The following is a 15,746-nucleotide window of genomic DNA, read 5'->3' on the forward strand; positions in this document are numbered from 1 at the left end:
GCCGTTGAAGCCGCATTACTCGGTCTACAACGTTCACATTGGAATATTCGGATCATCCCATGTTTATAGGAATTTTAGTTTGTAATTCGTTACTATAAATAGTGGGTATATCAGATCAACTAGGACATCACAATCACACTCTCTACACTCTCAACACTTGCTCTCTCGCAACTTTCACAAAATTCATTGTAACACTTAGCGATCTGATCTATATCCTGCACTGTATCCTGAAGTTTAAAGCAATAAGAAGAACTAGGCAGCTGCGATTGTCAGCTCCCGAGGTTTTATGCCAGCGATCTAGATACAGCTCAATATCCTGAGCCGTATCCTGAACACTGTTTTTCCAAAGGACACAACCAGCATATTTTCAACACACTTTTTAGCACACTACCTCACTTAACTAATTTGATCACTTAATTGCTTCGGTAATTTTTGACCAAAACAATTTGGCGCCCACCGTGGGGCAAGTGGTGCTCTCTTTACTAAAAATCTCGGTGAAATCGTTAATTGGTTTTCTGTTTTCAAAACTTTTTGCCACATTGTTTACAATGGCCTCAAGGTCAAACATGAGCTCTTCTACTGTGTCTGCTACAACTTCTGCAACAGTTGGTTCGGTGCTTCCACCGCCTCCTCCAAGGATGCCAGCCTCTACACAATCTCAAGATGTTATCCCTACTCGGAGTGTCCAGGGATCTGCTCCTGTTTTAGCTTCTAACGATGAAATTCTAACCTTGTTTGGAAGTGTGCAGGAACAAATGAGGCAGCAACAGGAAACAAACCAAATGCTTTTAAGGGAAATACAACTCCTGAAGTCTGGCTCGAGCAGATCTGCTGAGGATAATGTCACTCCGTTACATCCCAGAGTGTTGAACTTTAGTTCAGCTGTGTATGCTGAGGATAACAGGGGGAATATCGTGCCCAGCCTTCCTCAGAATCATACTCCTGAAATACCCTCCTCGGTCAGGATATCGACTATGAGGAGCTCAGGATATGCTTCAGGATATGGGCAAAATCCTCTAACGGGTAACATATCAAATAATAATAATGCTATTACCGCTAACAGTGTTGGATCTTTGCAGGATACAACTGTAGCGTCAGAATTATCCAGGGAACTTCAGAAATTAAAGGATATGATATCCAGTGTACCTGGGGTGGTGCAGCCAATTCCTGAAGTGTCCCAGGATAGCCACAGGGTATCTCGGTTCGTGCATCCTATATGTGATGCTGAAATCCCAAAAAGATTCCGAACATGAAACTCTACGACGGAACCACGGATCCTAAAGAGCATATTGCCCAGTATAGGGAAAGGATGGAGATCAACCCTATCCCTCCAGATCTCAAGGAAGCCTGCTTGTGCAAGGGTTTTGGTTCAACCTTGACAGGATCGGCTTTGAAATGGCTCCTGAATGTTCCTCCACATTCGATTACATCTTTTGCTCACTTAGTAAATTTATTTAATAGTCAATTTTCTTGTAGTAGAAACTTTGAAAAATTAACAAGTGATCTCTACAGGATAACACAAAGGGCCTCAGGAATCCCTTAGGGATTATGTGAACAAATTCAGCCGGGAATCACTAGACATTCCTCATCTTGATGTTGCAACAGCTGTGCAAGCTTTCAAGATGGGGCTGCAAAAGGATTCTCAATTCTATCAAGACCTTGTAATGAACCCATGCAGGAACCTGGATGAAGCCCGGAACAGGGCTCTAAGATATATTCGGTTGGAGGATGACAGAAAAATGCAAGAAAAGATGAATGCATCCTCAACATATGAATCGACTAACAGGAAATCGGAATCCTCATATAGACCATATCGCTCTAAGCCATATGGCAGAAATGATAACAAGAGAGTGAATGCTGTTGAAGACGAGGATCCTGAAGAATATCCTGAATTATCTGAATATTGTTTTTCTGTTAATATACCTGAACTAATGTATGCTATGCAGGGTTTGGGAGATAAAGCCAGGTGGCCTCGAAAGAATCAACAAAAAGCAGATTGGAAAGACAAGTCAAAATGGTGTGCTTTCCACGAAGATTTTGGACATATGACTGAGGATTGTATCGCTCTGAGGAAAGAAATCAGCTACCTTCTAAGCAAGGGATATTTGAAAGATCTCTTAGGTAGAAAGAAGAATAAGGGTCAGGATACTGAGAAGGATCCTGAGCGAGCGGCATCACCCCCCGCCGATGCAAAGATAATCAACTTCATTTCAGGAGGATCCGACATCTGTGGAACTTCGTATTCAGCAGCGAAGAGATATGCAAGGGAAGCTAAGGCCGAAAGGGGAGACAAACCTGTCAGGATGACTACCCTCACAACTGACAAAGTGATCACTTTTGATGCAGATGATAGGGATACTGTCCAGGATCCTCACCATGATGCTCTGGTAATAACCTTATATGTGGCTAACCATTTTGTACGCAGGATACTGGTTGATAATGGCAGCTCCGTCAACATAATACAACTGGAGACTCTGAAGAGAATGAATGTGTCTCCAATGGATATCACTTCGAAGTCTACTGTGCTCGTCGGTTTCAGCGGAGAAGCTAGGAACACAGTGGGAGAGATAAAGCTGCCCGTATATGTCGAAGGAATCAACAAGATGCAACGTTTCTGTGTGATGGATTCTCTATCCTGCTATAACATCATCCTAGGAAGACCATGGATCCACGATATGAAGGCCGTTCCATCAACGTATCACCAATGCATCAAGATCCCTACCCCTTGGGGGGTTGTCAAGATCGACAGTGATCAGCAGGAGGCGAAAGAATGCTACTCATCCTCGATGAAATCCTCGACCATACCTAGTGCAGCATAGCAATTAAAGACGCGGGCCCAGGAAATCGTGGAGGATCCGGAGCAGGATGTGAAGAAAATTATCCTAGACCAGGATAATCCCGATATTTCGGTGCTCGTGGGAACCAATATCCCTCAGGATATTGAAGAACAATTAATTAACTTTTTGAAATGCAGGATGTCAACGTTTGCGTGGAAGCATGAGGATATGACAGGTATATCTAAAGACATTATTACTCACAAGCTTGGAATTGACAGGTCATTCAAGCCTATACAACAAAAGAGAAGGAAATTCGCCCCTGAACGGAATGCAATTATCCAAGAGGAAGTTGAAAGATTACTGAAGTCCAGGATGATTAGAGAAGTCAAATTCCCTAGATGGCTAGCAAATGTGGTGGTGGTTCAAAAGAAGAATGGGAAGTGGAGAGTCTGTGTAGACTACACAGACCTGAACAAAGCTTGTCCAAAAGACCCATTCCCTCTGCCTCATATAGACTCGATGGTGGATGCCACTGCTGGTCATGAAATGTTGACCTTCATGGATGCATCCTCAGGATTCCAGCAGATTCAAATGGAACCTTCGGACCAGGAGGATACTGCTTTCATGACACCAACAGGTATTTATTGTTATACTGCTATGCCTTTCGGTTTAAAAAATGCAGGTGCAACGTACCAGAGATTGGTGAATATGATGTTTAAAGACAAATTGGGGGACACCATGGAAGTGTACATTGATGATATGGTGGTTAAATCCAAGAAAGCTGAGGATCATCTTCAGGATATTAAAGGAGCATTCGATATCCTGGACCAGTATAATATGAAACTTAATCCTGCAAAGTGTCATTTTGGAGTGGGGGCAGGAAAGTTTTTAGGATACATGGTGACGAAAAGAGGGATAGAGGCAAGCCCGGAGCAGATCAAAGCTATCTTGAATATAAAGTCTCCCTCAAATATGAAGGATGTCCAACGGTTAACAGGACGAGTGGCAGCCTTAAATAGATTCATATCAAGATCCTCGGAAAAGTGTAAATAATTCTATGATATCCTGAAAAAGAATAAAAAGTTTGAGTGGGGTGAGAAGCATGAAGCAGCCCTGCAGGATTTGAAGCAGTATCTCTCAACCGCACCTTAATTGATGAAGCCTGAGGACGGTGAACCATTATCCTTGTATCTGGCAGTATCAGGAAATGCAGTAAGTGCAGTACTCGTAAAGGATCATGAAGGTCAGCAGTATCCTGTTTATTATGTTAGCAAAAGTTTGTTAAATGCTGAAACTAGATATTCTCACCTAGAAAAACTAATACTGGCTCTAGTAATGGCATCAACAAAGCTTAGACATTATTTTGAAACACATAGGATTCATGTTAAGACTAATTATCCTGTTAAGAATGTGATTAGGAAACCAGAAATGTCAGGCAGAATGGCTAAGTGGTCAGTAAAGTTGAGTGCTTATGATTTAGTATATGAACCTAGAAATGCCATAAAGTCTCAGGCTTTAGCTGACTTTGTGGCTGATTTTAGTAGTGACATTCAGGATGAGATAGACCTAGAAGTTCAACAGTTAGGAGAATCCTCAGGATCCTGGACATTATATACCGATGGTGCATCTAATGTAAGAGGAGTAGGATTAGGAATACTACTAAAATCGCCACAGGGGGACATAATACCCCAGGCTGTTAGATGTGAATTCCCTGCTACTAATAATGAGGCAGAATACGAAGCCTTAATCGCAGGATTAGAATTGGCTAAGAATATGAATATTAAGAATTTGCAAGTATATGTTGATTCCTTGTTAATTACTAATCATTTTAATGGATCCTATGCAGTCAAGGGTGAGAAACTAATGGAATACCTCGGTATTCTTAAAAAATTAGCAGGATATTTCGATGTTTTTACACTTGAACAGGTACCAAGAGAGGATAACGCCGAAGCAGACGCATTGGCAAACTTGGGATCATCAATCAGGATACCAGAAGGGATCCCAATACCGATATTACATATCCTGTATCCTGCAACGGATCCTCAACATAAGGAAGTAGCAAGTATTCAAGATCCTGAAGTGGTGTATCCTGGAGAGGATCCTAAATCCTGGACAACTCCAATTATGAGATATCTCAAGGAAGGACATATCCCCGAAGACGAAAATCCTAAGGCATTTAGGATGAAGGTATCACGATTCACTATCATAAATAATATTCTATACAAAAAATCTCTTGCAGGGCCATACTTGAGATGCTTGGAGGATCCTGAAGCCAAAGAAGTACTTCAGGATATACATGAAGGGGATTGTGGTAACCATACCGGGGGCAGGTCATTATTTTCGAAAGTACTGAGGACAGGTTATTATTGGCCAACAATGAGAAAAGATGCTACAGAATATGCTCGAAGATGTGATGCATGTCAAAGGCATAGTAACATATTGCATCAACCAGCTGAACCACTATATCCTGTAGCATCCCTTTGGCCGTTCATGAAATGGGGGATGGATATAGTGGGGAAGTTACCAAAAGCTCCGGGAGGAAAAGTCTTTATGCTGGCAATGACGGATTATTTCTCTAAGTGGGTTGAAGCTGAAGCATTTGTGCAAGTTAGAGACCAAGAAGTAGTATCCTTCATAAAGAGGAATATCCTGACCAGGTTTGGAGTACCAGCTGAAATTATTTGTGATAATGGGTCCCAGTTTATAAGCAAAAGGACTACTGACTTTTGCAAAAGTTGGGGAATCAAGATGATAACGTCTACTCCGGTGCATCCTCAAGCGAATGGGCAAGCTGAGTCTTCAAACAAGATAATAGTGAATAACTTAAAGAAGAGACTTGGAGCCAAAAAAAGGAAGATGGGCAGAGGAATTACCCTTTGTGTTATGGGCTGACAGGACAACGGTAAAAAATGCAACCGGCCAAACCCCATTCTCCTTAGTATTCGGAGCAGAAACAGTAATTCCAACGGAAATGGTGATACCTACTGCAAGATCTGTCCTACAAAATCCTGAACAGAATCCTGAAGCCTTATGTCAAGATTTGGATACCATAGACGAAAGAAGAGACGCAGCAAGGCTAAGGATGGCAGCATATCAACAAAGAATATCCAGAGCATATAACAAGAACATAAGGACTAGGAGATTTCAAGTGGGTGATTGGGTGCTAAGAAAGGCTTTTCAGAATACTACTAATCCTGCCGATGGCAAGTTAGCTCCAAAATGGGAAGGACCATACGAAGTTGAATCAGAAGCAGGGAAAGGAGCATACAGACTCAAGAATATGGAAGGGGATATGCTACCAAGGTCTTGGAATGCTGTACACTTAAAGCTCTATTTCAAGTAAGAATAGAATTTAATTTCTATCTCAGAATGGTATGCATCCTATCTCTTTTAAATATATATGTTTGAACCCAATACTGACTTAGGCATCGGAGGGGTGTTAGCCAAGCTAACACCCACCTTAGTTTACGATTGTTTTGCAGCATTTGCTCCAGGATATGGCTCCAGGATGTGTACTCAGGATAACTCAGAAGATTAGAGGATTGGCCCCCTCTCTCACGTTTAAGGGATACTAATCCCTTCACAGGTTTAAAGGTATTCACCTTTCTCCCGAATTGGGTTTAAACACCCCGCCTGGAGCGCAAGTTATTCAGGGATAGTTCAAGGTGGCGGGACCAGTCCTTGTAAAAGTGGCTGACAATTTCGTTACTGTTGGCTATATCCTGAATTCTAAAGGTATATGAGGATTGATCAGCCTCTCTCACGAAAGGGTATTTTCATACTCTCTAAGGTTTAAAGGTTTTCACCTTTCTAAGTCTTGGAGTTTATACACTCCCGCCTGTAGCGCATGAAACTCAGGGTTTATCCCCAGTATACTAAGGGTTCGTTTTAAGATATCAAGGGTTTTGCCCTGGGGTATTTGGAATTCATTCAAGTCAAGAATATGAATACAGTTGTGTTTCTATGTTAAGTACAGGGGACATACATCATACTATTCTGAGGATGGATTCGAGTTTACAAGTATGCACTGGGGACAAGCTTATAATGAAGAATTGAAATTGATTCACTAAGAATCTCTGGTATGATCTTTCCTTTTTATTTAGACAACTAATAGGTTGTATTTTAATCAGAATACTTTTCAGGATATTTACCGGGATACATTTATAATATGTTCTGAAAAACGTTCAAACAAAACAATTTTCACAAGTGAAATTTATATCAACAACAACAATGGTAAAACCAAAAGAGGGTTATATTATTAACATAGCAAAAGATTGTGCTCTTGGCTTCGTCTCAAACCGAGATCCATCCACCAAAAGCATAATTAGTTTCCTAACATATTTACTTAACAAATGAAGGCTTCGTCTTAGAACCCAAGATACCTCCACCTTCACTTGTTAAAAAGCGTTCAAAATAAACCATACTAACTGATGACCAAGGGCTTCGTCCTGAAACTCAGGATCCCTCCACCTTTGGCCATCATATTGTCTACATGCAGGAAATTAAAATTGTTTAACAGACAAGAAAAGTAAATTGTTCAAGACATCAACCATCAAACCTAAAAAAGTGGGCTCCGGCCTAGGCATCAATATCCATTATCGCCCACTCAGCTGCCCTCACACAGCGGCATCCTCTCCTGCTTTCCCCGGCTTCTCAGCACCAGCGTCCTCACCAGCATCCTGTCCAGCATCCTCACCAGCATCCGCTCCGGCATCCTTCTTGTCTCCAGCCTGATCTGCCACCTCCGCTGACTTGGAAGATTCACCGGCTTCAGATGGGAGTGGCACAGCTTTGCCTCCAAGCTCCTTCAACTTGGCCACCCAGGATTCAATTGGCCAGGATGGACAAACAAGACCTGTCTCCTTGGCCTCATAAGCCATCTTGATGCGTGCTTGTAACAGGGAGACAATAGCAGAAGTCTTGATTCCTTCCCGGAAATTGATCATGGCCTGATCATGATCAAATGCATGGTGGCCAATTTGAGCTTGGCATCCTGAGTGGCCTTTTTCAGCTTATCCTCATAGTGCCGACTCTTCGCTTCAGCAATGGCACCTTGGTCGGCAACAGTAGTTTCAAGCTGCTTGATCCTGGCTTCATGAAGTGCGACGGTACCACATGCATCATTGTACAAGTGGAGCAAATGCTGGAGGCCCTGTGCACCAATAACAGGTACGAGTTAGAATATATATATATATATATATAATGACCAAGATATCCTACCAGGATATCCTGTTAGGATATCCGTGCAGGATATATGTGCAGGATATATATGCAGAGTATGCGTCAGGATATTACCTTGTTAAGGAAGTATGTCATTGGCTCTAAGGAATCGGTAAAGCTGAGATCGTCATAGGAGAACCCTCCTGAGCTTGGAGCACTGACCTCAAGGCCCTTCCTCTTTTTCGCTGCGGAAGCACGAGTCCTTGGGTTGGCCTTGGGAGCTGGGAGTGGCTTGGAGCTGGTGGCAGCAGGAGCCTCCTTCTTGACTATGGTTGGAGTTGGATAGCTGTCGAGTTCGTCGAGGTCTAGATAGACTGGAACTTTGCTGGAATCTGCACACAGGGAGTAAAATTCTAAACCTCTCCTAATAATATCAAATAAAAACATGTATGTACAGGATATTTTGCAGGATCCTTACCAGACATATTTGCGCTTGAAAGAGGGCTTGGAGTTGGTAGAGATGGGTTGAAACTTCTCTCTGCCTCTGGAAGGAGTCTAATGGCGTCTATTCTTCTTTGAGAATCAGCGAGGGGAGGTGCAACTTTCCTGAAATCAGCTGCATACACAACAGAGAAAGTTGGTCAGTTCAGGATATAAAGCAGGATAAGAGGCAGGATTATCTTTAAACCCTAAATCCTACCCTTCTTCAACCATCTCATCGGATAATCCGTTCCCCCAGGGATTGAATCCCTTTTTACAAAGAAATATTTGGATTGCCAACCATCCTCGTTCCTGGTGGCACGAAGTATCAGTGGGTCACCTGAAGTAGAGTAAAACAAGAATCGACAAGAGCTGTGGCATCTAAGTCGGTATGCTAAAGAGAGATAAGGACGAGAAGATATAGGGCATGATGAGTAAATATAGGCCGGGTGGTTGAAAGCTGTCACATCAATGGTCTTATATTTTAATTACCTCGGCCACCGTGAAAAATGTAACCGTTAGTGCAGGATGTCAAACGGTAACATTTTTGGGGACAATTGTTATGGGTGAAATTCTGAGCCCATATCCTGGAAAATATCTTGATATATATCTTGTTTATATTGTATCTGTTTACATCCGGGATGCTGACTCAGGATATTGGTAACATCCTGAATGGTATCCTCAGGATCACTAACGGATTGAATGCAGGTACGTGGGTTAGAAGCTAGCAACGTTCATGAAGACCTTTTCTACTGAAGACTCGGTCCAAGTCGTTCACAAGAAGCCGTTGAAGCCGCATTACTCGGTCTACAACGTTCACATTGGAATATTCGGATCATCCCATGTTTATAGGAATTTTAGTTTGTAATTCGTTACTATAAATAGTGGGTATATCAGATCAACTAGGACATCACAATCACACTCTCTACACTCTCAACACTTGCTCTCTCGCAACTTTCACAAAATTCATTGTAACACTTAGCGATCTGATCTATATCCTGCACTGTATCCTGAAGTTGAAAGCAATAAGAAGAACTAGGCAGCTGCGATTGTCAGCTCCCGAGGTTTTATGCCGGCGATCTAGATTGATCAAGGGCTTTCCTCGTACATCTCGTGTCATTTACTTTACCTTTTTGCTCATTGTTTGATCGTAGATACAGCTCAATATCCTGAGCCGTATCCTGAACACTGTTTTTCCAAAGGACACAACCAGCATATTTTCAACACACTTTTTAGCACACTACCTTACTTAACTAATTTGATCACTTAATTGCTTCGGTAATTTTTGACCAAAACACCTGGGCTCCTCATAATGGGTGTATGAATTGGATGGTTGATATGAGTTACTATATTGAACCGAGTGTGTGTTACGACAATTAGTGCAATAATTACCCCTATAATCATCCTCATCACAGGTGTAGTTGTAACCTCCTGAGTATTGATCCATAAGAATCACTCAACAGACCACAACTGAGTCTCGAGACCAGAAAACAAAACAAAGATGGAAACAGAAGCTGGACACGGCCCCGTGTTGGGTGAACACGGCCCCATGGTCAGGATCTGTATTTGGGCGTTTTAATTAAAGTTACTGGTCACGTTGAGCACGGGGGCGTGTTCAGTGAGCACAACCCCGTGTTCAGACTCTGTATCTGGGTATCTAACTAAAAATATGCAGCACGGGGGCGTGTTCAGTGAGCACGGCCCCGTGTTCAGACTACTGTAAATGCAAACTAAACTAAAATGCAGAAAAATGTGCGCGCGTTTTAAAAAGGTTTTGAAAAACTGATTAGGCCGTCGATTTTAAGCTTTCTTAAAATCCTTGTGTCCCCGGCAACGGCGCCAAAAACTTGATGTGCGTTAAGTGTGATATAATTTAGATGTATATTTAAGCCCTTTTTACACTTTTAGCCAAGTTTTAAATTTATAAAACACGATATTTACTAACACTAAACACACATATGGGCAAGTGCACCCATCGTGGACGTAGTATAGTGTTGGTAAGATACCGAGGTCGTCCAAGGACACAAGAGCTTTTAGTACCGGTTTATCCTCAACGTCTAATCAAATAAAAAAGAAGTTATAAAAGATTTTTAAACTAAGAAAATAAAAACTAACTAAATGCTTAAAATTAAAATAAAATAAAAACATATAGACAAGATGAATCACTTGGATCCGACTCGTGTATTAGTATAACCTTTGATTATTTTCGCACTTTTGCACTTGTTTAAGAGATTATCTTAGTTATTGTAGTAGGCCCCTCTTTTGAAGGCGACGTTACCCTCAACCCAGTAGTTTGAGTCAGCAATGATACAATCCTAAAGGGTTGGATTATTGGAAGATAATGAATTAGGTTATTAATGCAAATTATGGTAGGCCCTGCTTTTGGCGGTGACGTTACCCTCGGCTAAGTAGTCTGAGTCAGCAGGGATACAGTCCTAAATAGCCGGGTTATAATATTAATAGTAGTTAACTTATGAGGGGGTCAAAGAGTTCGGATCCCCGCCATCCAATACCTATGGGCATTGAAGGAGGTCCTACTAAATTTGACCCAGGTCCCTTGCAGGACCTCTAAACGCTGAACAAGGGCAAGACCCTTACCAAACCGTTCCCTTAACCCTCGACCAGGTAGCCAACATACCTCCATATAGACCGTGGAGATATGAATGGTGAAAATCTTTTATTTTATATAGACAGTAAAATAATGCCAAGACACCACGGACAAACGATAAGGAAAGATCACCTTCAACATAAGCAACTAGTTATTAAAGTCATTAATACAAAACCAAATAAAAAGTGCAAAAGATTAAAAATAAAAAGTATTATACTAAACACTTGTCTTCACCAAGTGATGTAAGAGGCTTAGGCAGACATGGCCTCGATTGTCAAGAACTCTTACGATCAATCTTGGATCCCGAGACGACTCACACACTCTATGATGGACAATGGATGATGGTGGTGGATGATGGTGTTGTGATGGTGGTGGGTGGTGGATGAAGTGTGAGAGAGGTGGTGTGCCAAGGGATGAGTTGAAATGGAACCAATCACTCCTATTTATAGACTGAACAGAAGGCTGGGCACGGCCCCGTGTCCGCTGGACACACCCCCGTGCCTGTCTGACACTCTCTCTCTTCATTAATTGTAATTCGCAATTACAATTAATGCGTCTGCTGTACTTTCGCCACGCCCCCGTGCTCACTGGACACGGCCCCGTGGTGGGCAATAGAAGCTTCTATAGGTTTGTCTTTTCTGCTGCTTCTTGGGCACGGCCCCGTGCTGGCTGAGCACGGGGCGTGTTCAGTCTTCTGACTTCTCTTTTCTGCTTGGGAAGATGGCGTTGAGGGGTCGGGCAATCCACTTTTGTTCCTTTTCTTGTATTTATGTTAGATTTAGCTGTCTTTTTGCTTCTTTTGTGAATTTGAGCTCATTTTATCCTGAAAATACAAAAGGAAGACAAAAACACTCTTTTTCCAACATTAGTACTTAAAAAGGGTTAGTTTTATGCCTCAATTGATGTAATTTATATGTTGCATTTTACACACATCATAATGCTTAACCATTCAGAAGCAAATGTCTGAACCATTCAGACATCTGCTCATGAAACAAACATTCTGAACTATTAAGTGTTAAACCAGTAAGAAGAGGTCTGAAACATTAAGAACCTCATTAAGAGATAAAGAAAAAGCTCTCACTATTCATTCTTTATGTTAACCCATTTTGTGAGTGGAGAAAAAGAAAAAAAAAGACTGAAAAAAAATATATTATTCTCCTATATATTAAAAAAGCAATGTTTTAAACAGTAGAAAAAGTTATAATAATATATATAGTTTTTTTTAATAATTTTTATTATCTTCTTTACTTTTTACTTTTTAAGCTAGATAAGCTTGTGTTAACCGGTATTGGTATCAAAAATACCAGTACGGTTATCGGTACATGAAGGTAAAACCGACACCAGCCTAGTACAGAAAACACCAAAAGTCGGTATCGAATTGATTTTGAAAATCTTTTAGTTCGATAAATTCGGTACTACTACCCGGTACCGTTTGCTCATCCCTGATCACGGGTGTCGTACGAACAACAACGGTATCGTGCAACTTTTTTTTGTTGATTTTCTTCAACTTTTAATGATTTCTTTTTTTAGTTTCATGGGTAGGGATGAGCTCGGTGCCAACCAATACCGAATCGGTACTGGTACAGAAAATACCAGTTATGGTACCGGTATATGAAGGTAAAAAACGGTAGCGAACCGGGAATGACAAAATTCGTACCGAATTGGTACTTAAGATCTTTCGGTTCGGAAAAATCGGTACCGGTACCCAATATCATTTTCTCATATCTGACCACAGGTTTCATACAAACAACATTATTACCATATAACTTTTTTGATTGATTTTCTTTTGGTTATCTTTTTGTATTTTTTTTTTATATTTCCTTTTTATTCAGCGGTTTCCGTACACAACGCGCTCGTAGTGATTTCAAAACACATGTAAACACAAACTAAACAACAAAAGACGTTCGCCGCAACGCGACGATAGTAAAAGACTAGCTTAGTTAATAAAGATATTTATAGAGAACGAAAGATAAAAAGTTTTTAAAAGATAAATATAACCTGAATAAGACATCTTCGTCAATTAAAAAATTTCAAGATTAATTGTCTAATTTAACTAAGAAAACGAAGAGAAAGTTGACGTAAAATAGAGTTATCTTTAGATTTCTCTCTATTAACCTACCATCGTACAATTAAGAGTGGACAACTCTTTTAATCATGATTGTGTTCTAAAGAAATCGTAGTTTTATAAAGCTGTAAGAAGATTATATTAGAAGACCCGTAGTAGGGTTTTTTGGCCTTTTTTTTTCCAAAAAAAAAAGCGCCCAACAACCGCCCGGGGGTATTTTCTTTTTCAAAAAAAAAAAGGTCTGGAGCGTGTTTTTTTCAACGTCTTCTTCCTTTTCTTTGGCCAATAGTATTTTTTTGATAGTTTTTTTATTTAATTCTATTACACCCCTTTTAGCATAATGCATCACAATGCCTACATCCCCCTACACCCCTTTAAACATAATGTCCCATAATGACCAGGACCAAAATACCCAAGGGTCTTCCCCCATCCCACTACACATGGTCTTATCATGATTGTGTTCTAAAGAAATCTTAGTCTTATAAAGCTATAAGAAGAGACACATATCTCTTAAAGGCAGTTCTCAGGTTCAAACCTTAACAAACGAGTAATAATTGGTGTAAAGGAGTGCCACCAATTATTTCTTGTGAGGAGACAAATGTATTTCTTAGGAGGTGTAACTATTTAAGAGGAAAAAAACTAACCGTTCAAAAGAAATTGTTGTAAAGGAGTAACATTAGCCGTTCAATAAAAAAAGGACACATGTTTGGTATTATATATATTTAAATTAAAAACTATGAATATTATATTTGTACATTTATAATTTAGGAGTTAAATGTCATTTTAGTCCCTGTAGTTTGGGTTATTTTGCCAGTTTAGTTCAAAGTTTTCATTTTTAATCTGTGGGTTCAAAAATGTTTCACAGTTGCCATTTTAGTCCACTGGGTTAACTTCATCCATTTTTTCTGTTAACGAGAAGGCCAATTCGGTCATTTTATATGGCTGAATTGCCCTTTTAGTTAACAGAATTACATACAAAATGACCAAATTGGCCTTCTCGTTAACAGAAAAAATGGATGAAGTTAACCAAGTGGACTAAAATGGCAATTGTGAAACCTTTTTGGACCCACAGGTTAAAAATGAAACCTTTGGACTAAACTGCCAAAATGGCTCAAACCACAGGTACTAAAATGACATTTAACTCTATAATTTAGTTACATAATAGTTGGTAATTTTTCAATTGAACAACGCATTGAATGATGATTTATGAAGGAGTCATAAGAAATAATTTGATGAAGAGAATTGTGTTATATACCGATAGAATTTAGAAATCTCTCTTAGGAGGGATCTGGCAGGGCTTTGGAAGATATTGTCTTGGTAGATAAAGATATAGTGAAAGCCGGGATTACGAGCTCGAAAGACATAGGGGTCAAAACAATGGATGGGGCTCAAGACAGGTTCTCGGTGACACTGTTTCGAGACCAAGTCAACAAGAAAATAGGAGAGAAAGTCCAAGTTGGAAGGTTTAGGTGGAAGTCTCAGGTGCCAAGAAAAGCGTTAGCTTTTGTTTGTAAGCTTTTTTGGGCTTCATTCCAACGAAAGAGGCTCTAAAGAAAAGGGGCGTAAGTGTAGGGGAGGCGGGTTGCAAGCTTTGGGCTTAGGTTAATGAGGCTAGTGACCACTTAGCAGATAGTGTAATGACCAAAGCTATTTGTTGGAACATCTGCATATGGTCAAAAATTCCTTTCAATGTCAATATGTCTTCCTATAGTGATATGTTGGAAGGCTTGGAGAGATTAAAAGGTCCAAAGTTACGGAAAAAAGTGATGGAAGTTTGGCCTATGATACCCTTTAGACCATGCGTAGTGGGCATGATCCACCCTTGGGCGTTTTGTGTCATGTGTCAGCCTAGTCAGCAAGGGGTATTATTAGGCGTTTTTCTAAAATATAAATAAAAAAACCAACCAAAAAACCTATTGGCCAACAAAAAGGAAGCTCAAAAATGACTGGCCAAACAATTGCCCCATGAGCGTGTTTCAAACAACGCCAACAACCAACTTTTTGGCGAAAAACGCTACATCACGCCAAGGGGGGCGGCTCCGGGGCGTTTTTGTCACACCCCAACCGATGGCGGAAACATCGGGGCGCGGCACTGAGCGAAACAGATTGTCCAAGATATTCCATAACAACTACGATTACCAATTATTTAAACATCACGTCCTATACCATGGCATAATAAGTAACACAGTTATTACAGACAATAGTTCTCAAAGACAAATAGAAGCTGTTCCGACAACTCAGATTTTAAATTGTTTGTTTCTAGACCCATCATATCTTGATTCCAGCAAGTAACCAGCAAAGCATCCTAAACACTTGTCACATACGTTAAAATAGAGGTGAATACACATAGTGTAAAGGTGAGGATACAAATTTAATAGTATAGTAGGTAGTGAAATCGTTTACGCATAACCAGTATGTAACATGTAGCAAAGTGAAGCTAGTAGGTTATCGACAATGAAATATGCACAGACGTGACTGCGAGTTGTAGAGTGCGCAACACATATCACTACTGTGACATGTGAGAAATACCCTTAGCAACCCCCGTCCACGACAGGTGCTGAGTCCAAACTATAGTACTATCGTTACTAAGGTGTTAGGCAACAATCACTATGTAAACATAACATATAAGCATTCATCAAGTAACACGTATAACATG

This window comes from Helianthus annuus, chromosome 3 (genome assembly GCF_002127325.2).
Source record: "Helianthus annuus cultivar XRQ/B chromosome 3, HanXRQr2.0-SUNRISE, whole genome shotgun sequence".
NCBI lineage: Eukaryota > Viridiplantae > Streptophyta > Magnoliopsida > Asterales > Asteraceae > Helianthus > Helianthus annuus.